The 23,381-nt window shown below is 40.1% G+C and overlaps 1 protein-coding gene and 1 long non-coding RNA gene across 2 annotated transcripts in view; one reads left to right on the top strand and one right to left on the bottom strand.

The window, feature by feature from the left end:
- LOC117166247 (uncharacterized) overlaps nucleotides 1-23,381 on the bottom strand; it is a 185,653-nt gene that overhangs the window by 54,457 nt on the left and 107,815 nt on the right. The window lies entirely within an intron of this gene.
- The window catches only part of cpx (synaptic transmission protein complexin), a 326,307-nt gene that overhangs the window by 210,116 nt on the left and 92,810 nt on the right, over nucleotides 1-23,381 (top strand). The window lies entirely within an intron of this gene.

Below are 23,381 nucleotides of genomic sequence, written 5' to 3'. Positions count from 1 at the left end.
TACCAGCTGTGTCTCGGACAGGTCACTCGAGCCACCAGGTTCTCCTTTCGACAATCTACCGTCTTTCCTTCCACGTCACTTTTTCTCCTATCTTCTCACCAGCGACGAATTGCGAGAAATCGACGGATTCCATTCCACGGAAAAGATGAGCCTTTCTCCTCTCCATTTATTCTCCATCTCGTTTCAAGGCCGAAGAGAACGAAGCGGTATCGAGATGCAGCTTCGTTAGTCGACCATGAGCGGAATAAACGCGTTCGTTGCCATGATTTTCATCGCTTTAAGAAATTTATTAAATTACCACGTACTAAGTTATACCGCTTACTCGTTCTTTTACAATAGTTCAATTATTTCAAATTATTCGTATGATTACCAAGTATTTAATATAAATTTCTCGGGCTACGAGGTTTTCAACGAACGCGAATGACTTAGATAACATTGTCGAGGGAAAAGTAGGTAGATATTAGATTTTCCAAAAATTTAACGTTTGCGATATCGCTGATTTGCCTTGATACTGTTACTCCATGCAATTATTACATCGTGTTTCTACCTTTATCGTATAAAACGATATATTTATAGTTCCGTGAGTTTTGCGTCGGAGAGAAAAAATATTACTTCTACCGCTCATCCTCGGTTGTTTCGTGACGCTGATGAGTGCAAATGGAATGTTGTACTGCTTACGCGAATAGTGGCGTATCTTGTGTCAAGTTAGTCGTTACAATGTCGTTGAAATGGCTCAGAATGTCTACAGCATTTCTTTGTCAATTTTAAATCGCCTCTCTTCTAAAGTTTACGTTTTCTGAGTCGTGCCACTGTCAAAGGAAAGCACCGATATATAAAATTCGCGCGACAGTCAGCGCATTAAGAAAATGAAATCCTAATTCTCTTTCTTACCATATCTCTCCGATGACGCTACCAGCTAAACGAAAAGCTGACAAATCTTGAATGCCGCCACAGTGGCGATCTCTGATCGTGAAAGGTTAAAGAAAACACGCACGAGATGTGGAACATTTTTAGAGTATTCAGATGTTCGTTGTCCGACTCGACGAGCAATCGCCAAACGGCGAACGAACGAAGCAATTTCCTTTACATTTTCATTTCACGATATTTTGCTGAATAACGTGCAACCAAGTCCGGATGATCGAACGTTTAAACAACGTACGATCGAGCTTTAGTTGGAGAAATGGCTGTACACTTTCGTTGCCACAGACACGAGCTCGAAATAATTCAAAGATACAAATTGCTCGCGACACGGGTTCCGCGCTGGTGAGATCGATACTCGTTGGCTGCGGCTTCCTGGTCCGATACATTGCGAATATATTTCCAGGTCTATGTACGTGCCATTACGTGCATTTATTTTAGTCGATTTTAACCGATCGAATGGAAGATTGAAAAATGTATATACTTGATCAATACGTGGGCGTTTTCGTTGATATCATAAGATGCTGGAATGCTGATATGTACGTTTCTACTTCGGATCTTTGGATTTCATCACTCTTCTTCTTCTTTTTCTTCTTCTTCTTCTCCTTCTTTTGAAACGAATCATAATAAAACACGTTGTTCAGTGAGTTTGAGAGTTACATGAGTTATGTTGCTTTTATGATTCTCAATGGAAGTTGCTACTTTGTGCTTCTTTCGTGTTTTCTTTCGGTAGAGACAGAGTTATCTCGAGGACTTTAGCTCATGCTCGTAGTCGTAGGTTTAGTTTCTTTTAACTGTGGTAAACGCGCAATCGAGAGAATTGCTGTAGAATTCTGCGCGAAGGCTTCAACGAGAATCTCTCGAGGATTTGGAATTCTTGCGTTCCACGCTCATGATACGGAGTTTTCACAGCCTCAAACATACATTCTGTTCGAGCGAGGGATTAAAAGTATCAAAAGACACGACGACTGTACACGAATGAAATGCAATGATTGAAGAAACTACGCTCGAACTTGTACACAAATTCTCAAATTGTTTTCAACTCGTTCGCGCGTAATTTGACAAAGTTAACGTTCAATGTTATCAAGACAGAGATATATCCGATAATTTATATGTTAGAAATAAAAAGGTGATTATAAATTATGATCTTCTACGTGCAATATATTTAAGTACAGGTTACAGGTAGTTTTAGCGTTAAATTATTGAAACCTCGATGGTCTTAAGAACAGAAACACCAAGTTTGCCAGACACAGGCTGAAACAACGAACGACCTACGAAGCTTATAAAGTCTACGTGTAATTCAGACTCAGTGGCCACGCCACTGGGAAGAGAATAAGAATATAGGTTCCTCGGTTGCGTCGTTCCTGGCGTAATAAAAATCAATCGAGCTCGACGAACAACATCTTACTCGTGGACTTATGAGTCTGCCAAAGTTTCTCGGGTTCTCGTGCATTCTTTCACCCCGAAAACCACCACCAACTTCCAAGATAAAGACAGATAGACTGGGTAGGTCTTCCTGTCAGAGATTATAGCCAGGTTACATCGTAAGACAATTACGCGGGGCTTCGCACGCTTTTGCTTACGTTTTTACCGCACGCGCTTGGAAAAACACCAGCCGTGAAATGTCGAATTATCGGGAATCATAGCTTGGGATTTTGAACGGTTTCAAAGCGGGGCAAGCGACGAGCTAATCAAATTCTATCGATTCGAATGGCCACGAGCCATCGTTCGAGGTTGGCTTTCTTCGTCGAATTTGCAGGTTGCAAAACCACGTTGGGCTTACAGCGACAAAAAGCTGGACGAATGGGTCGGAAAAGCCATCGAGGTCGTTCGAAATCCAATAGCCGGTACACTTGTAATGCCTGTCGAATAGCCTCGTTGCCAACGATCGGTACTTCCGTGACTTCGATATTGCCGAAAATTTCCAAGGCTCGTCGTGGTGGACGGAATCGCGTAGACGAAATACGGTGGCTCACGAACACGTTTCAACAGTTACAGAAACCTTTTATAGATATATTGCGTGTGTTTTGCGATATTAATTTGAAGTTTCATCAATACTGAAACGAGACACGATCATTGTGATCATTAGGTTGCGAATTTTTATAAACAGAACTAAAGAAATGGAAGCTACGTAGAAATTTTCTTCGCATAAAATTGTAAGAAGTATTCCACTTTGGATGTTTCGTCCATTTATGTGTATTGTATACACCACCATTCGGAAGTCTTCAGACACTCTTCAAAACTAGGAGAGGTTAAGTGGTTATTAGAAAACGCGAAAGTATACGATTTATCTTGACGTTTTATGTGACAATGAAAGTATCTAACGCGGTAGATATCAATGTGCAAATGGCTGGCACTAAAATTTATACTAAAAAATGTATATAATTTAAAATTCACAATATACATTAAACATCGAAACTTTATTCAAATTAGGACATATCCTAAGGCTTTTGAACAGCAACGTACATTCTGTGTATTTTCGCACCCTTGAAATCACAAGGACATAAAAATCCTCCCGTGGGCCATCGTGTACCATTGCGTGTATGAGTGCATACGTATATATTTCTACTCTGTCGGCCAGTTGCACGACATTAGTAGGTCCGAAGTGTTGGTTTATTAATTCTCGTGATCCCATCCTTTGTTTCACGTCCAATTAATTCTCGCTGTTTGTCCGGGTGTCAGAGAGAAAATTGCGAACGAGGAGCGAAGCAACCGCGGCCTTTACGCGCCTCCCCGTGTCTTCCCCAATTAATCGATCGGTCTGCCGTTTAATTAGGCGGCTTGTTAACGAAAGTGTCTTCGTTAAAATATATTTACCGAAGAACGATAACGTCTGTTCGGTCGTGGTCGGCCGCCAATGCGCCGCAAAATTAAAATATGTCAACACCGTTCTGCCTGGATCCTCATCGAACAAACTACACGTTGTAGAAAACGTAACCATGTAGTTTACACTGTATAGTTTGTCTTTTATCGACACGATTATTATCAGCCACGATATAGAAGAAGTCTTCCTCGCTCTTTTTCGATAGAAGATACGATCAGAGTCGTAAAACGTTGAATCGTCGAACGAACGCTTGTTGAGGAAAATGTTGGAACGACTGGAGACTGTTGGAAATGTTGGAGACTGATTCTTACGTGTAGCTTGTGGCTCGTTGGTTAATCCAAAAGAATCGGTCTAACATATAAAAGTTTGCACGTACGTGTCGACTAAAGCTATTCCGGAAAAACGAACGAAGACGATAGACGTTGAAACTGTATGAATAACGAACGAAAACTGTAGAAGAACACCTTGAATCACATTTCCTATTTTGTAATAAAACGGCTTTACAATTTGATAGAAAAATTGTCATTGAATTATCGTCGATTCGGTATCAGAATTATCACTGTATTTGATACTCCGAACTATGAAGCTATACGAAGCTATTTGTGGACAGATTTGCGATTGTATATGTCGTGAAATGTATAACGAAGCTATGTTTGCATTCTGACTGGAAACTATTTGAGACTGTGACGAATATTATATTTGCGTTTTGGAATGGAGCCCGGAAAAAGTACGAAAAATATAACTTTTAAATTGGAGAAATACATACTACGTAAATGCATGATCCGAGTACTGGAAATCAAACATAGTAATCTAATTTCCATTGATTTCTCGATTATAGTAATTGTCCGAACACGGTCGCAAAAAATACAGTCGTATTAATAATAAAAATCCTGGGGACGAATCAGCACTGTAAATTTGTAGAAAGGGGGGAGAAGGAAAGAGGATAAGTTGACTTCGGTTAGAAAAGTTCGGCTGCGGGACGGTATCAAAAACGTCGCACGTCAAACTCGACGGCGATTAATCTTAGTCTCGCGCAAACATCGATCCGACTTTGTAGAGGAATACGTAATGTCGAGTTGCCTGAGTGGTTGATGTCCTCGAAACTTTGCGCCGAAAGCTCGCCAACTCTTTTAACGACCTGCTGACTCCACCTGTCTCATATTTTTCTAGCTTTTTCGTTTATATACGTATACTATCGTTCATAACTATCCAAGCACTTTAATCAATTTTCGATAACGATAGTGAACGAATTAACGATGAATTAGTAATTAGAAGCAACGCTCTCACTACCTTTTTACGCAATTAGCCGACTATACATTCAAACTACTTGTTAAATGATATAGCAACGACATATTTTATTTACAACATACGTATACAAATATTATTTTGAACGATCCTTCTGAGTCCTTGTTATAATCCAGAAACTTGAATATAATCAACAAAGATACAAAAAAATATCAAAAGGCTCATACTTTCTATGCTTAATCGCTTAAATAAATAGATCAAACGTTTCTTAAACCAAAATTCCATCTTTTTAATTGGATCGGTAAAGATATGAATTCGCATAAATATCCGCAGCTTGATTACAACTTGTTAATGATTCTTCCCTATTTATACCCATAGAACGTATCATGCAAATTTTTTTCTATGAAAACCTACCCCGAGGACATCGTGCACGAGCGACAATTTCATATTCTGTTTGCTTAATATTCAAAAAGACGTTGACTTAACGTTCACTTCGTGGAATTCGAATCGAATTCAGAGAGCCACGAGCGAACCCTCGGCTAAAGAAACGGCGAGTCCATAAATCCAAGAGGAAAGCTCTTAATATGACTCGTGAAGCTTTATATACATAAGCAGTTGCGTCGGTGCGTGCGCGCGAGTCGCATCGGCAAAAATGGCACAGAGTACACACGTGCTACTGGAAAAGTGCTTACACGCGCGCCAGTTCTTCCGCCGTTGCATTTCCCTTCCATACTCCAGAGAATAAATTTCATTCGAAATTGCGCGAGCAGATAGAACGCGAGTTCACGGCCATCAAAGGGATCTCGTTGCGCGTCCGAATACGTTTAGTATTCTCTTTGCATAAGTGACGCTTATCGCTCTTTTTCCTCGTCTCTGCCCGCTCCCTGTTCCCCCTCATTTTCCCACCGCTATATTTCTAATTTCCCATTCTCTCGCGTTACCAACAGTTCTATCCATTCGCGTACCGATGTTTGCTCCCTTTTCCGCCTCTATCTCTGTCCCGATACGGTTTACCGTGTACATTATTAGCCAGCCCTTGTCGACCCTTGCCAACTACTCGTTTCATTTCTCTAATCTCAAGACACTTTTTACTAACACGCGAAAAGGTATCAAACGATTTCGTGCACGCAAACAAAACGTTTAGTTGCTTGCAGTTGGAAATCTGTACATGAAATTTGTTTGTTATGGCTGAAGTGGACGATTATGCGAGATCAAAGGTTACTATATTAGGTGAATTTATGTAAATGAGGTATTTTTGCAATTTTCCAACATGTTCCACTTCATTGGAATTTCACCTCGCTACATGTTTCTTAGTTTAACGCGATAATAATATTAGTGGATTTTTATGGATATTAAACAAATAATATTAGTGGACTGGCAAGTTTCAAGTTGAAGGTGACAGGCTTCTCTTTTACAATTTCTCCAATAGTAAATTATCGCTCCTCTTATTTATTATAAATAATAAATGTTTCACAAACGCACATTTATCTTATTGGCAAGTTCGTCGCAAGACTGTTTCGCGTGAGAATTTATTAATACTGATAACTTGTATATGGAACCTAAGTGCGAGAGAATGCAAATGTTCGCGGGTATTAATTAATAATAGTATAAATGCGTTTTATGATGATAGCTTTTAAGAGTTAGTATTCTGTTTTATACTCGCAACTGAAATTGCTGGTTCAGCCGATTACCTGCAACTGCTTTTGTTCACCACGCCAGCTGCACGTACTGATTTAATATTCAGCAGTTTCTGTGTCTCTGAAATCCAAATAGAGTTACTCCGCGCGAAATTTTACGACCCTTTTACTGCCACGTCCCTATTCTACTCGTCGGCTATGACACGCTTCGAACATAAAGAGGTTTCGCGATACGCACCAACGTTTCTTTCCCTGAGAATCTCTTCCGAACGAAAAACAGCCACTTTTATTTTCTATCGCGCTTTAAATCAAGTTTTCCACCTTATCTTTGTCTAACAAACTTTCTGCTCGTGAATGAAGAAAACATTACGCGGCAACGATTACATTCAGCGAAAAGCTTTCTTTTTTGTGGTGGCTACCGCAACGGGACGCATTTCGTTTGAGATAAGAGGGTTGAGGGAAAAAAGAGAAAGTTTTGGAAAACGTATGACAGCCGCGCACGAGTAGACTGCTCGAAATTAATCCGCCTTGCAAAGAGATGAAGCTTACGGTCGCGAGGACATGGCAAAGCGGATGAAACGGGCGGGAACCGCTTCATCTCCGGTGTAAAAGCAATTCACCTCGGTGCATGGAACGTATGTACACGATCGTGAGGAAGGAAAATGTTACCGTGCCAGTCAACATTTCAAAGGCGTTTCGCTCTCGTTTTACGCGGTGAAATCACGCAATGGAATGATACGATGCACTGGCTTTCCAACAATCGTGCTGTTCGAGAGATTTTTAATCAGCTGCGTTGGCTAATAATCGAAAAGTGCGTATAACGAACTTGCTGGTGCAAGCAAGCTATGACATATGCAAACTATTTTTTTGCAATAAAGAATGCGATCTTTTTAGTTGTATACGCAATCGTTGAATTTTTCCGAATGAACATTTCTTTATATATTTTCGAAAATTGTCGACTCCAATATTTTCACTCTGATATGTCAAAGGCATTGAATTTTGGTAATTCCGTTTCTCAGTTAGCTCTTCGCTCGTTAAGCTCGAGTAACGATTCGCTAATTATCGAGTATAATTATCTTTGTAGAGTATTTAAACAGGAAAACGCGTCACTATGCGTTGATTTAAGAACCAATTTTGAACAGCAAAAACTGGTTAATCAAAAACACCACGGTTCTCGATGGAAACCGCGGTCTCGTTTCATAAACGCGGAATAAAAGATAAAACGAGTAAATGGTATCGACACGGTATAACAACTGGCAGCGGCCGAATATTTTCGTAGGATTTTTCACCGGTTGGGGAAAGTAAAACGAATAATGATTTCGAGAAGTAGGTCAGCCGAAAAAACGTCATCCACCCCGAAATCCGCAATATACGAGACGATGCACAATTTATTCCGCCTACCTGAAATACGAAGCAACGATCTCGCCGCCCCCGGCGAATTTATAATCGCGCTATCTACCTGCGTATATTCTTAAGCCTCTTAAAGAAATTGCACGTGACACGCGTTGTGCGCTAACGTTTAGGGTTATATTCGAAACATCGTGTCGCGAGGCTTATCATCGCAAACATCCGTCCATTTTGCGTAAGATCTAAGACCAAAGTCTAGAAATTTGTTCTGCGCTATTAACCGTTCCTTTGCTTACTATCCGAACGTGGACATCGTACATCCAGAGATTCGTTAGTCACCAGCGATCGCCGTGTCTAAAATAGTTTCTGTCATTGGTTGACTACGATGGATGTTTCCGATGTTCCCCTCCCGAATCCAACTACTTCCGTGAACAGCATCCATCTCGGATCGGTGACGGGGGAAATAATCTATCATCCGACGGGCTTCCACTTGCTACACCTTCCTGTACACATAGACACGCCATTCGCCAACGTAATGAAATTGGAACTTGCGACGGTTTTTTGGCTGGCGAATTCTAACGAAACGACGGAATTCACTTTTCTCGATGAATGAGAAATTTCGCCGATAAAAAAGCCATTGTAGGAGGAAATAAAGAAAAGAGAAGAAGTTAGTAGAGCGATAAAGAAAAGTAGCTTCTTAAACTATAAAAATAGAATTCCAATAGGAAGAAGTATGATAAAAGCGGACCCTACTAAAAAAAGGATGTGCTTCAATAAAAGAACAAGAATACTCGAAAGAAATGGCAACTGCAGGAATAATAAAAATGTGAATCGAGATTGAATAGCTGAGGTGTAGTTACGCAGTCTGTAAGTTTACAGTCTTCGAATGTCAAGATTCTTGTCTTCTCGTGTTCTAGCAATTTACTTATTCAGACAGGCAAAATGTGCAAACTTTTGTCTCTTGACGTCAAACCGCTATATCGTAGAAGCTGGTGCACGTGCACGGCCGTATCGGTGACACTGAACGCCATTACGAGGCTCGATCCCCTTTTAAACTTTGATGATTACGTTATGCGTGCAGCGCGGTGAAAAAGTTTAGAACCTATTACAATTCCAAAAGAAATAGTATCTCCCTTTATTATAAATAAATCTTTTGTAAGTGATATTAACATTTTATAATATAGCATCTTATATTTATAATATGTTCCAACTTTACTTTGCAACCGTAGTTAATTATATTTGGAAATTACGCTTCTGGTTATAATGTTCTTATTTCTGAGAAAAAATTTGCTACATCTAAAAACAGAAGTGCTGCGAACTTCCGAACGAAACTTTGTTCGTGAGTTGGCTGCGATAAAAAAGGAACGAGCCACGAATTTTGCATGGAATCGCGCGAAAGGGGAATCGCAAAGCGTTATTTTAACATAAAGATGATCGAAGCACAAAGCAGGACGCGACCGTGAAATGAAAAAGAAATTAATAATCTCGGAAAAGCCGGAAGAGAAATCGAGGGGAACCGCGGAACGGGGCTAAAACTGAGAACGAGAAAGAGGGTGCAGAAGCGGATATTGCGCGAGATAAAGATCAAATTAACCTCGTGTTCCCGGCCACCAACGAGCCCTTCAGAATTCCGCAAGCTTTCTAACGGACAGCCTAACATTCTGTTAAAGGAAACCGATGATTTTACATCGAACTTCTGACCTGAACTCCTTCTATGAATCTCCTAACGGGCGTCAAAATTGCCGTTATCGATCGTCCTTTACATTTCCACAGTGGATTGCATAATTAATGTAATTACGTTAGGTTTAGAAGAACAAATTAACCTCGTCACATAGAGCAGACAATTGCAGAGAGACGACCAACGAATGCATAGCAGTAAGAAAAATATTAAGTGACTCGAGTGACAGATAGCTAATTAACTAAATTAATTAGATTATAATTAATTAGATTAAGAAACGGTGGGAAATGTTAACTATAACACATATAAGTGATTCAAATAGAGATACGCTTTCATACTGTGAATGTAAGTCAAGTCCAATTTCAAAGCCAGTCGACTATATAATATACATAATGCAGCCACTACTAAAGGTATTTACGTATATTTCTATTTCCCAATGAAGCGATTTTTTAACAATTTCTACATTTCATTCTCGTTTCATTCATAGTATCAAATTTCTTCTCTTTTCAAACGATACAAAATTTGATATTCTTCTAATCAATTAACGCGTAAATGCTATCGCGAGTACAATGTATCGCAAGTGTCTTTCGTAGCCGCTGTAAAATAACAATAATACGTCAGTCGTACGGCTAACCCGCCAATGAAGCGAAACTCGTTTATCCAAATATCACAGCAAACATTTGCAACCCTTCGCCATTCGTCACCGATCTCCTACCTCGTTTCTACGCACGAGGCTGCAGAATATTCTACGAAATCTCACGAATCCCCTATCTTTGGTCTGTTTCAGGTGAGAGATTTCGACAGGTGCATTATCATGGCCTGATGGCAGGCGAAGTAGCGTAAGTAGAAAACAGACTGTTCCACGGGGGTCAGAGAAAGGAAATAAATCCACGGTTTAGCGGTAGGGAGGAAAGTAGGCTAAGCCCTGGAATTTCAAATCGACGCTTAGAAAGAGCACTTTGCGGCCGGCCGTGGAATAATGCCGGCGTTAGCCTCCCGACGCTGCGCGTTCGGGGATCGATGGAGCCTCCGAATGCAGATTAAGCAATCTACTAATGAAATCTCGGGTGCGACGCGCACCCCAGTCACCCCTATGTTTATACGCCGCTCGCTTTCCGCCCTCCAGATTCTTTAATCATACGCGATTAATGGCTCCTATCGGACATCTCTCGCGAAGTTAAACAGATTTTCGACAACCCATGTTCCACGAGTGACTAACCGCCTTTTTTTGTCGATCGACAGTTTTGTCTATGTCAATTGAGAAAGAAGCTTAACGTTTCGAGCGTCGATTCCCCTTTACGTAACAGCGTGAGATGAAGCGATGGTTGTCCACGAATACACTGACTGTAAACAGTCTGTTGGAAATTTCTAACGATAGACCGTGTAATTCACTATTTGTTCTTGTTTATAGTCGATTTTCATGATTCTTTTCTTTACACCGCCGAGTGTGATACAGTGATAGGTGTCCATAAATACACCGAGTATAAGCAGTCTGTTGTAAACTCGGAACGACAGTTTGCGAGTAACTATGCGTCTCCTTTTGTCGATGGACGACTTTGTCGCCGGTGGTTAAGAAAGAGCTCGAGGAGATCGAAGCTGTAAGATCTCCGTGTGAATTATTCGAAGAAAGAGTTCGACGAATGAATTTACATTTGCGCAAATGTTATTAGAAAGAAGTGCAAGCCTGGCCACTGGAACAACAAATTTATTTTCACGACTGATCGTCAGGACGTTCAACGGGTTAACGAAAAACGTTGCGAGGTTCTTCCATTTACGATAATATCAGAAATGTCGCGTGGTATCGCTTCGTTTTGTAAGTTTCACGAGGGATTCCGGGGAAATCGAAATAGGATGCGTGGGTGGTAGCTGAGTTCTCTTGGTTGATATAAAAAATGAAGAAGATCCGCGTTCCCGGGAGCGACACGACGCTACAGGGGTTAGAGATCGCTAAGGTTAGACGAAACTCGTAAATGTCGCTTCGAGAATTTAGAATAGGCAGATATCGGGACAATTTAGAAGGACGGTATATATATAAGATAAAGAAGATAAGACGGAACGTTTCGTAAATATTCCGCTTTCGTTCTTAAGAGGGGAACGAAGAGAAATCTGGTTAAGCTTTGCTTACCGTCTCGCCAAATAAAGTGGCCCCCTCTCGATCGTCCACCGTAACAAACAAGGGGAAGGTTAGCCATCTTCTGGTAGTGTAAACTTCGCGAGATACGCGTTCCATTGTGAAAAATCGAACTACCATTCTTTGCCGAGATAAACAGTAACGCAAGCGTACACTTACAAGTCAGTCGAGACTGTTACAAATTTAACGCTGCTAATGTAGATAACGCTGTTATTAATATCACTAGATAATACTATTATTCTAATGTAAAATACCGACTAAAGCGATATTTGTCAAAGCTTTTTAACGAATGTAACTGACGAATATGCTAATAGTGGCTTGGCAACTAAGTGATTGCGGCTTTTGTCGATACCATCTAATGACAAAATCCGCAATCACTTAGTTGCAATCACCCAATACTTACGACTGACAGTATATTTCCGCAGCGCCTAAACAGTCGGATCTGGTAGAGTAACGAGAATAATCGCAATGCCAAACTAACCAAGCACGTGATAAATCACGCCAATACCGCTGTAATTAATGGCGACTTATGGCGTATATCTCGCGAGCCTCTGCCCTCTACCCTCTACATAGCTACGTGTTACGCGAAGTAATTCTCGGCGACCGTGTGCCAATGTAATCATTCGATTGGTATTTGTTACAGGCATACGTAATACAGACTTAATTATCGGCAAAGTAACAAACGCTATTTCCATTGCCGATCGATCGCTACGTTTTTCAGGCAACACCGATTCGCTGGTTTAGAATGTACAGGGTGTTTCCTATTGTTCTGGTCAAATTGTAAGAGCGTAGTTTACGATGAAAATAAGAAGATAGCTTTATACAAAGTTCGGCTCTAGACGTTCTAAAATAACAGACAAATATCGAACGTGGCCTGAATATGCGCACAATAGCAGATTCTGGATCGGATAGTGCAAAGGATAAATCGTGTTTACTTTATCTCCACTGCAAACAACCACGATTGCTTAAATGCTCAAATCCTCATTACCAGGCTGCGGATGCTTATGCAAATTCGTGTTTTTACAACGGGGGCGAATAGAGGACCTAAACACTTTTATCTACTAAATATTATAATGAGTGCTAAACTTAGCATAGTTCGTACACTTTTGCATATTATACACATTCCCTTGAGAATGATTAAGATCTACAGTCTATCCGTTATGAAATGTCGTCATCGTAAAATCTCAACATCGATGTAGCCTGGAAGTTATTAAACGTTGCAAACATGAAAATTTTACTAAACATCAGGGACTACGTTATTAATCCACTGTGTTAATTCGCCCTAAGTAATTAATTTTGCACTATATTACGATCTCTCGTACTTCGTAATGACAAATTTCTTCCCATGTATATTATTTCACTCTGCGCTGGGTACTTGATTGCAAATTTGTAACAAATCGATCGAGACAAAACGTTAAACAACATTTTTTTTTTTTGCTTATACATTATGATTATACAGTTCAGCCGGAAAAGTAAGAAACACACTGTGTATGCACAGTTTCACGAGTGAATGAAGGACACAGAGGGTATCGCACGAATTTAATTCCTGGAATGTCTGACCAACGACAGGCTGTTCTACTGCGCGCATGTTACCAACACAAATCAGATCGTACGGCTGATTTATTTAACAGGGCGTTACTAGTCAACGGATCGTGTATTTTCAAACTATTTTATCGTTCCAAATGGTCACTATATAGAAACTACACGTTGCCATTATTTCACGCTATATCATAAAGCGTGCAATAAAGGACAAAATGATACGAATACTACAAAAGAGAGTCATGATAATTTTCTGATTTTAATGTCACTTTAAATAGAAGAATTTCACTATTATGTAACTGAAAATGCAAATAACATATTGAGTCCAACGATGTGAAACTTTTCAAAATATTCTATAAATTTATGAATTTTTACGAAAGGAACAAAGGTACGACTATGTTGAGAGAAGCAATATTTCGATATCTTTCGATATTGAAATACCAATAACGATTGTTTTTCGTAACTTTTGAAGGGGATGAAAAAACACGCGTTTCGTTCTAATGTATTGCAACATACCCAATCAAATATAAAGGCAATTTTTCTAATACGAGATTGATTAACAACGTAGCGAGTCTCGAAAATGTTTCCCTGTAAAAAATAGCAAATCTCACTTATCTCTTTCTCTGCAGTGCTCATATAAGTTTTGATTTCAAAAGTGGACGAGTAAATAAAGCATGTGCTTTGTCATCTGGAGGATCAATTTACATTGACATCTACATCGTGCTGGGAAAGAAATGGGACTGGGTAGACGATAGCAAGCTGTGCACACCGACCGCAAGAGCGTCACGAAACACGCGATAAATCACTCGCAGAGTAACGTCGTAATTAACGATGACTTATGGACTGGCTCTCACGTCGGCCATATATATAATACGCGGGCAATTATCGCTAGGTACACCGTACTTTTCATTCCCTACGTGCAGCGCTTTGGCCTAGAGAGAGAAGAGAGAGAGCCATTTAAGTCAACGCCGCGTCGTTTCGCGTTGTTCTCCACGACTGACGAAGTTTTCCGGTTTCCGCTAAGCGAAACCGGAAAACTTTGTGCGATGTGTATCGTCGCGATTAGACGTATGGAACAAATTGAAGGGGGAGCCGTCTGTGATTTAATTTAAATATTAAAAGCTTCGTCTCACGCGAATGCAGCGTGAGTTACATCGATACGTTCGACCGCAAACTGTCTTACTTTCGCGTCACGTTGATAATCGATCGTTTGTTTACGTGTGGCAATCTGGCAATTCTTCGAAACGAATACGAACTGCGAGATAGATTTATTTTGTGTAATTGACGCCAGAAGAAATTACACCAATATCTTTATAATACGTCAAGAAACTTGACGCGTCACGCAACGGAAACATTACCAGTTTTCATGAAAGGCTTGTAATTTATCATGGAGATAAGGGCGAAAATTATCATGAAATTGCGCAATTATTGGCATTAATTGCACCAGATATCACCTAGAAGAGATAAAAAAAACGAAGGCCGCGTCGAACTTAAGAAACGAAGAGGACAACGCTTTTTTCGTTAAACGTCTACCGTGCGATTAAACTTTACTCTCAGAAATAATTTATTTGCGTATTTTCGAGCTACAGTAAATGCTTCATATTTCTGTACAATAAGAAATACGAGTATTTAAATCGACCCCTCCTACACAAGGCAACATATTCACAAGTAGTTGCTGCGTCCGAATATTAATGCGAGTATACCAGGCATAAGAGAGAATTTTCATTTGCCTGGCAGACAGAGAGTATCGTATGCGCGAAGAAGTTGCATATATCATTCGCTCGAGTTTGTTTTCTTTCTCGTTTAGCTTTGTACACAATTCTTCTTTCGATGTGTCTGCATAAAAAGAAGAAATGGGGGGACAAGAAGGGGAATTTATTTGGTTTCAATTATCGGTTCATTTCTGCTATTCCGGCTGTTTCCACGTTCCCTTTTTTTTTCTTTCTCTCTCTCTCTCTCTCTTTTTATCTCTCCGGCGAGTCCATCAACGCGGCAATCCCATCGTCTCCCTTAACTCGACACCAAATTAATTATTAGCGGCAGTATGGCCGGTATTACGGTAATGGCTCTCGATAAAGCATCAAACACGGAAACGGGAGACGTAAAATGAATAATGAAAAACAACCCTCCATTCCTCACTCCGACGGGCTCCCTTCGATTACCCGTTGAATTATTCAAACGCAGCCGAAGCCAGCAAGAAACGCTCACACGGAGGCGTCCCCAAGTCCTTGTTTCTTTTAACTTCCATCCGTTCGATTCGCGGTTTTCGCGATGCGACCTGCTACGTAATCAAATGTATTTTTATCATCCGAGTCTTGTTGCGCTAAAAGCTGCCGATTAATAATTAAACCGCGGACAGTTTGTGCAATTTTATATTCTTACGAAGATGACTAAAGAAATACATTATAATGACCATATAAGTAATTTTCCTATTCAAGAGTCGTATAACTTTCCGTTTTGTAATTGCCTATATTTCTATTATTTATATTTCTATTATTATCTTGTGCGAGTATGAATATTTCTGAAATTCCTTTTTCACGTTTTCTGCGTTTACCCGTTGGAAATTCGCAATGGAAAACTTCGTTGAGGAGTATCAAATTTGTTAATATAACGCCACGGTGTTTATTAACAGTAACTCGAGATAACTTGTAAAATACATATGACGAATAATATTACTTCAACTATGCGCAAGATGAGATATTGTTTCTATCTATACGTTGGTCGTAAATTGCGATTTGCACACGATTATGGTGCAAATTCGGAGTTAATTTCGTATAATGGGCTGTAGCCAGGATTAACTCGTTAAAATTACATCGTATTGTTGTTTAATCGAATTTAAAAAGAAATCTGTCGCGAAATTATAGTGCGTGCAATAACTGCCACGTTGTATTTATAATATTAAGCAGAGATTGTTATTTTCAGAGGTATTTTTCACAGCACTTTAGCTTCCATTTTTAGAGGATTTACGTCCACCTAACAAATTATTTTCACTTTTAATTATGCCATATTGAAATCCTCCTGTTTAATCACAGAGTGACGTGAAAATAAAAAAAATCGATGAAAATATATTTCTCGTGTTTTTCTCTCGCGATCTTCACATAGAGCACTCATCTTTTTCAAAAGTTTCATCGAGGCCACGCTTCTTCACGCTGAAATAAACTGGGCCAAATCGGAACTTTTCGTCTTCCTTTCCTTTCCGCGGTAGTTTTCCGACGTGAAAACGAAGAAAGCAACTTGGGTCGGCGTATTTAAAGAGGAGATCTATAACTAGAAACGAGAGGGTTGTGCCGCTATCTGGCTCCGATCCAAAGATCCTTCACTCCTTGGAAACTATATGTATACGATACCGCATCGTTGTTTTTCTCAAATACTTTACACTCGATCGAAGGAACAGAACGAATGGAAAAATGGTTGTATCGTAAAATAAAAGTCAAAAGATACTCTGGAAATATTAAACCGAGCAATAAATTCACACTCACAGCGCTCTTAAAGGTTATCATTTTCACGTAAAATTTATCTGATTAACTTAATAATCGCGTTTTTTTAAAAATATACATTCTTCAACGAAGAATTAAAATACGTGTATTTTTATATTCATTCGACGATTTTTATTAACATTCTGGTTAATGAAACTGCACTAATAAAACAACGTATTGTAGTATAGTGTGGTGGAAAGCGAACGAACTTATTACTCGATCCAATGTGAAGGAAAGCGCACCGATGATTTTAATAGCAGCGTACGTGCAACCAGAGTGAGAAAAAATATACGTACAAGTCGTGGGGAGAAGCGAAATCGAGGCCAGGAATTTCACGAAAACGAAATGACAGAGTGTGTGCAGCAGCGTGAAGCCGTGGCAAAAAGTGGGAAGCGTTTGGCCCGCGTCCAGCAGCCGTTCGCAATAGGAAAATTACCCGGGATTACGTTGAAATTCATTTCTCGCAAGAAAAATCGCCGTGCGTTAAAAGCCTCGGACGATTATTAATTCGGGAGAAGTGTCGTGCTCGCGTGCCGACCCGAAAGATAAAAGGGGAAAAACGACGATATAGTACACGGTCTTTGGTCGTTTGAAAACATTGAGAAATGTCTGGGCGATAGATTTTTTCATTTTTTCATATATATAGTGACTCTTGAAATATATTAGCGTTTATCACGTTTGATAAACGATAACAAAATATTTGAACGTTTATCGCGGAAAATTGTTTAGGAATATATTATGTGAGCTATAAATTAGTATAATTTCATTAGCGGCGTAACGATACACGATCATCGCGATCATATCGGGAAAATTTGCGACCAACCTGAAATAATATTTCAACACCACCAATAGATATGGAAATCAACGATAAAGCATCTATCGTATCGCTATTAAATACCATCGCCATGGAAAATCACGTCAAATTTGAGGAACTTTTAATCTCTGAAATCGTCGCACAATACGATATGCTGTCGTTTCGTTGCACAGTGTATAATATAACAACTATTAAATACGATCGTATTAATTAAAGCGATTTATTAAATACAACGAATTGTACGCTCGCCATAAATATCTTGCAAACTTCTACATATATACATTTTCATAGCCCAATGTTTCTTTTAACCAATATAATTATGACACTCGTGGCTCATTAGAATGCTAATGCAATCGTAAAATGAATATTCATGGCAAGTTTTTATAAACGTTGAAACACCTTCGAACCGATGTACGTGTTAAAGGGAATGTCGCGTCGCTACAACGACACAGTAAAACTTTTACGATAAACGCGAGCGTACGATTATTTACAACATCGTAAAACGCTATCTAGGTCAATAGCGGATAATCCATCGGCATTGACGCGTGAGTGGATAGAATACAATTCTTTGACCGTTTCGTTGGCGACATTATTTTCGAATATTCGCCCAGTCTCACCTTTCATCACCAGGCACCATACACTTCACGCTCGTTTCGGCCGTTCGTTCTTCCCACGATATAGAGAATTATTAGTCGCGATAGCATCGTGTTTACTGGATGAAACGAGCTTCCGAAAATTCGTAACTATAAAGTAGCACCGGACGGTACGAACAATGATGAAATAACGCGTCGCAACGATAGCAATTAAGCGTACGACGTGTTTACCGTGCGATGAAATTTATAGCAATTCGACGATCCGTGTACAATAATCTACATACACGAGCCACGAGAACGATAAACGCGTTTATCAAGCCGACGACTCAAGAGATGTTCCCCGATCGTGCTTAAACATGCCAGCCTGTTATTAATTCGGATTACGCATTAGCGAGCTTGTACCGTTATTGGATCGAGTGCGCACGATCTCACGACCTAGACCTTAATCTGGTTTAAAGAGCGCGTCCCGTGCCGCGATCGACAACGTTTCTGTCCCCCTAGCCTTGCTCGACATCGTGTTCGAGCTTCTAGCTCGATATCGATTTTATTACGCCTCTTTCTCGTTGTTACGAGTCGTCGTTCAATCTCGAAGAATTGGTCTAACGTGTCAAATTCTACGCGTGTCCATCGATTCTTCGTGCTATTCTTGAAAAATCATGGAAGACGAGCGACTTAGAGCCTGTACATGTATCAGGTCGTCCGAAATGTTTCTTTCGTTTTATAAGGAAATAATGGATGCACAACATTTTCCGTCTAAAAAGACATTATCTTTTAGATTTAAGCATCAGATTCAACTAGAATCAAACATACGATAAACACTTATTGAACACGACATTGTACCACGCCAGAAAGATTTGCTTATAATTCTCAATGAGAATTGATTGTAAAATTCATGCAAATAAAATATTTTCCATTTTATATTATTTTATCGAATTAGTTACGATCCATTTTGTTCTATCAAACTAAAGATCACAACGTTCGACAGATTAGGTTTCATGTTTGTATAAAGATGCGTCGTTGTAAAAGACGTGTCTGTAAAAGAAAGGCACTTTCCGGACAACCTAATACATGGATAATAAATGAAAACTACTTACCAAGAACATGACAAATTACGCACACTTCCCGTCATTTGTAGGAAAGCTTTCTAAAATGCAATATTCGTTTCATTGAAGTTTTGCTAGTGTACGAATACTCGTTTCGTTGAAGTTTTATTAGTATGCTGGTAATCATAGGATTCGTTAGTTTTGTATTAATTCATTGATTAGGGAAGATTAATCGTTCCATTGATTTTATACAAAACACCTTCGACTTGTATTTTCCCTCGTAGCAAGTTCTTCTTCGCAACTAGTTCACGGTAGAACAATTTTTTCAGCTTAAATGTGTCGAGCTACACTGTCGAGATCGTGACGTAAAACACGCAGTGAGTTTCTTAACTGTGGACGAAATATAGTAAACTTTGAACTTGAAGCGTCGGGACACGTGTTCACGGGGATGGAAATCGCAAAACCGTGAGACATTCAGAGCGCAAGAACAGGGTCATTCCGGGTTACTCGAGCGGCGAATCTTCCGGGCAAAGCGGCAAAACGTAATGAGTTCGGCTTAATCCGTAGGACGGCCGCGTTTGAATAAAGCACACACCCTCCCGGCGAGAAGCGAGAATTAATTTCCCGAATAATAATCGGATGAACTTGGCCCGTCTACGTCGTAGCTCCGCGGAACGTCGAAGAGAAGTTCCGGTGTCTAAAGGGAGAGAAGTTTCACGACGCCCGTCTCCTCCGAGGGAACCAATACCGGCGACGCCTAACTGCAACGCTTCTCTGCCTAAACCTACCGCAACTTCGCTAATCCACGCGGATGCAATTTGAGGAGGTTCGCCTGCAACTTGCCACGCGCGACCACCGACTTGACCGAGGCGCGGGTTAAAGACGATTTCGCTGTGTACTTTTCTCGGACTATCTATCTTTAATCGGAAATAATACAAATTTTGGACCTTTCAATTGTCGAAATTATTCCTATTTGTCGTCGAAATACAAAAGATATTTATGCGTCTTCGTTTTAGTCTTGAGGATATTTCGAAGATCTTTGTAAACGGACCTAATATCGAATGTAAAATTCAGATTGGAAACCTATCAGGTGTATACGAATGTATGAAATCCCAGGTAGACAAGACGATCGACAGAAAACGTTGAATAAAAGATTCTTCTTTAAAGCTTTTGAGACAATGGAATTCGAAAATTTTACGAGTACACGCGTTCAAACCCTTATTCTCTTCGAAACGAAACCGTAAACCGAGAAACTTTATTCTACACTTTCTAGGAAACGTATTCCACACGTTGAAAAGATCAAGATACACAGAGTCGTATTAAATAATATTTTAAACGCCTGGAGAAAGAAAATGTGTAGAACGAATGACGTTATTCTCCTATTCTTCGCAATTTCTCAGCTGTCAGCTGGGCAATAGTCTGCAGAAGACGTTCGAGAGGCAGAGGACAAAGTGTAGGTCGGTATGGAACAGACAGCTGATATTTTTTTTTTTTTCCATGAACGAACGAGCGGAGATTACTTGGCGAATCAGCGTCGTTCGATGAACCAAGATTTAATTCCTTGACCAGCGAACCCGTAATCGGTGCGGTCCGGTTCGTCGGCCAAACTTTCCGACGTCGAAACGAACCGAAGTTGACCAAAAGGTTAGTGGGTTGCCGATATCCTGAGCGCGAGACAAACTGCAGTTTGGCTTTATCGCTTCGCCTAACTCGCGTTATAGCACCTCATTCGTCTTCCGTTCTCGGCTTCTTTATTCGTCGACTTTTGGCAAACGATCGATAAGCTCCTCGTGCGCTATCCCATCAACATACTTAACAGATGCTTTCCACTTTCCGCTAGTCTTTGAAAAAAGTATCGCGTTTCCATCGAAAAGCGTTTATTAACGAAATCCATCAGGCGAGATGTCCACTTTTATGTTTCGCTGGCTCACGAAACTATTCCCACGTTTATCGTTAGCACAGAATTTTTTCACGAATATGTTACGTGCGTTGTATGAAATTTCTAGAGATTTTGGCGAATTTAACGAAACAGGGCTCTCGGAGTTACAATAGTAGAATTGGAAATATACGTAGAAGTTACGAGATGTTTATCGCAAGCATACACTTAGAAAATTATCATACGGCATGAATAATGGCATTAAACACGCAATTCGCGTTGAAGATGGTCTCGCTACATATCGCGTTTCGTCGATGTAGCGAACAATTGACTGTTCAAGCACTGTGGCGATGTTCGCGAAGCGTGTGCTTCCCATAAATATCTCGTTACTTTTATACGTATTTTCTCTTCTATATACATCTCGAGCCACTGTCTAGTTTTAACGATACTCTTCCACCTAATTAGTGCTTCTAATCTTATATCAGGAAACTTTGTAAATTGAAAAGAATCTTTCTCGTCCGATCCGTATCTTAAAGGCTCAACGGATAACCGATGATAACGAACTTTTCTAGAACGTTTCTTTCGTAAATTTCACGAAAAACTCGTGGCCGTAGCTTACCTCGTTCTTGCAGATGCCGATAGTTCACTGCACATCGATCAGTCTCTTAAAATCAATTTACGATACGATGACGATGATGATAGAAGAAGTGACCCAGGAGTATGCGTACGTCTGTTCTATCGTCCTTTAACTCCTTGCTGTTTCGAAACACGTTCGGACAATTATAAAAGATTCGCCTGAAACGTCCCTATAAATATACAGGTTTCCGAATAAACGTATCGTAAATGGCAGTCTGCCGTTTCGCGTTTGGAAACCAGTTAAATTGAATGATAAGCGAGTATTGTGCGAGGGAATTGTGTATAAGCAAAAGAGATTTATGAGATCCGCTCTCGAATAAACGCAGCTATATCTTACAGCCGCGGTGCGAAGCTACGCTCCAAGTGCATGCATCATGCGCTATCGATGGTTTCGCGACGCGTATAAATTGCGAATAGCTCGAAACGGTTGCGGGATCGCGGATCCGGATAATGAATTTATGTATTCTATCGGTGATAGTACGTGTAACGGGAAACGAAGATTGCCTGGGGAATCAGCTAGTAGAAAAAGACGATATCTCGATAGCACGACGCAGTGTATTTTGAAACAGTTGCCTGATCGTGGAAAAGATCGTAGGCTTAATCAGTTGCTTTCTCTTCTTTTTTTTATTCATTTTTTCTTTAAATTTCTTCGAGTTTCTAGATAGCAGGATATTCTTTTAAATCTTAAGAATCAGAGAAATATCGTTTATCTATGAAAAGTGTTCGAATGAGGTGGATTTCTTCTTCTTTGAATAATAATTCATCTATTCATAAAAGATGATCTTTAGTCATAGACTTTATAGGAGAAGATTCCTAAATTTCGCGATTGAAACACTACAAGAATATAATGAAAATCACAAAATCCATAGAGTATGAGACAACTCGCTATATTATTTTTTATGAGGAGAAACATTCGCCTCTATCGTTCAAGAATCCTGAGTACAAATTATCTCAGTTAAAAAAATGTTCATAAATAAATAACAGGTTGACGAAGAACCCGTAATTATTCAGAAAGGAAAAATTACGTAATATAAATAATTGATCAGAGCTATGATTTAGCCGGGTCAGGCGACCGTTCTAAAACTCTGCACGACGCCGACGTTGCTCTTGTCTCATTCGAAACGGAATAAACCCGTTTCCAGCCGTGAAAAATAACGGGAAAAGCGATAACCGTTTCCTGCGTGAAAAAATTGCGAGCATTCTGCCATCGAATTTGCATCGTTCCGTCTGATTCCTCTCTAGAAAATTTCAACCTTCCAACTTTTCCGAATCGCTTCTGTCGATCGCAGCAGCATCTGGACGAAGTTGACCGCGTTTTCGCATCCGGATGATTCGGGGAATTTTCCAGCTCGCGCATTAAGCGAACTGTATTGTTTCTGCGAGTCGAAGCTCGTTCAAGTTTTATTAATTACGAGGCCAGGGTTCGGTTACTGTTCAACGAGGCATGTCACGGATTTGACGGAAAACGTCAGCCCATAAGATATCGTTAGGAAAGTTGGTAAATCCGTGTTCCCGGTACTCCAAGCAGCGAGCCGCTAATTCATTGTAAATTTATACAATTAACTCGGCCAGCCTGGTTTCCTGACGTACGATACTACGCGGCAGTGCCTCTATGTTTTCACGG

Source organism: Bombus vancouverensis, chromosome 15, assembly GCF_051014615.1.
Source record: "Bombus vancouverensis nearcticus chromosome 15, iyBomVanc1_principal, whole genome shotgun sequence".
Lineage (NCBI taxonomy): Eukaryota > Metazoa > Arthropoda > Insecta > Hymenoptera > Apidae > Bombus > Bombus vancouverensis.
Note: the sequence above shows the minus strand (reverse complement) of the source record. Positions and strands in the feature narration are given on the sequence as shown.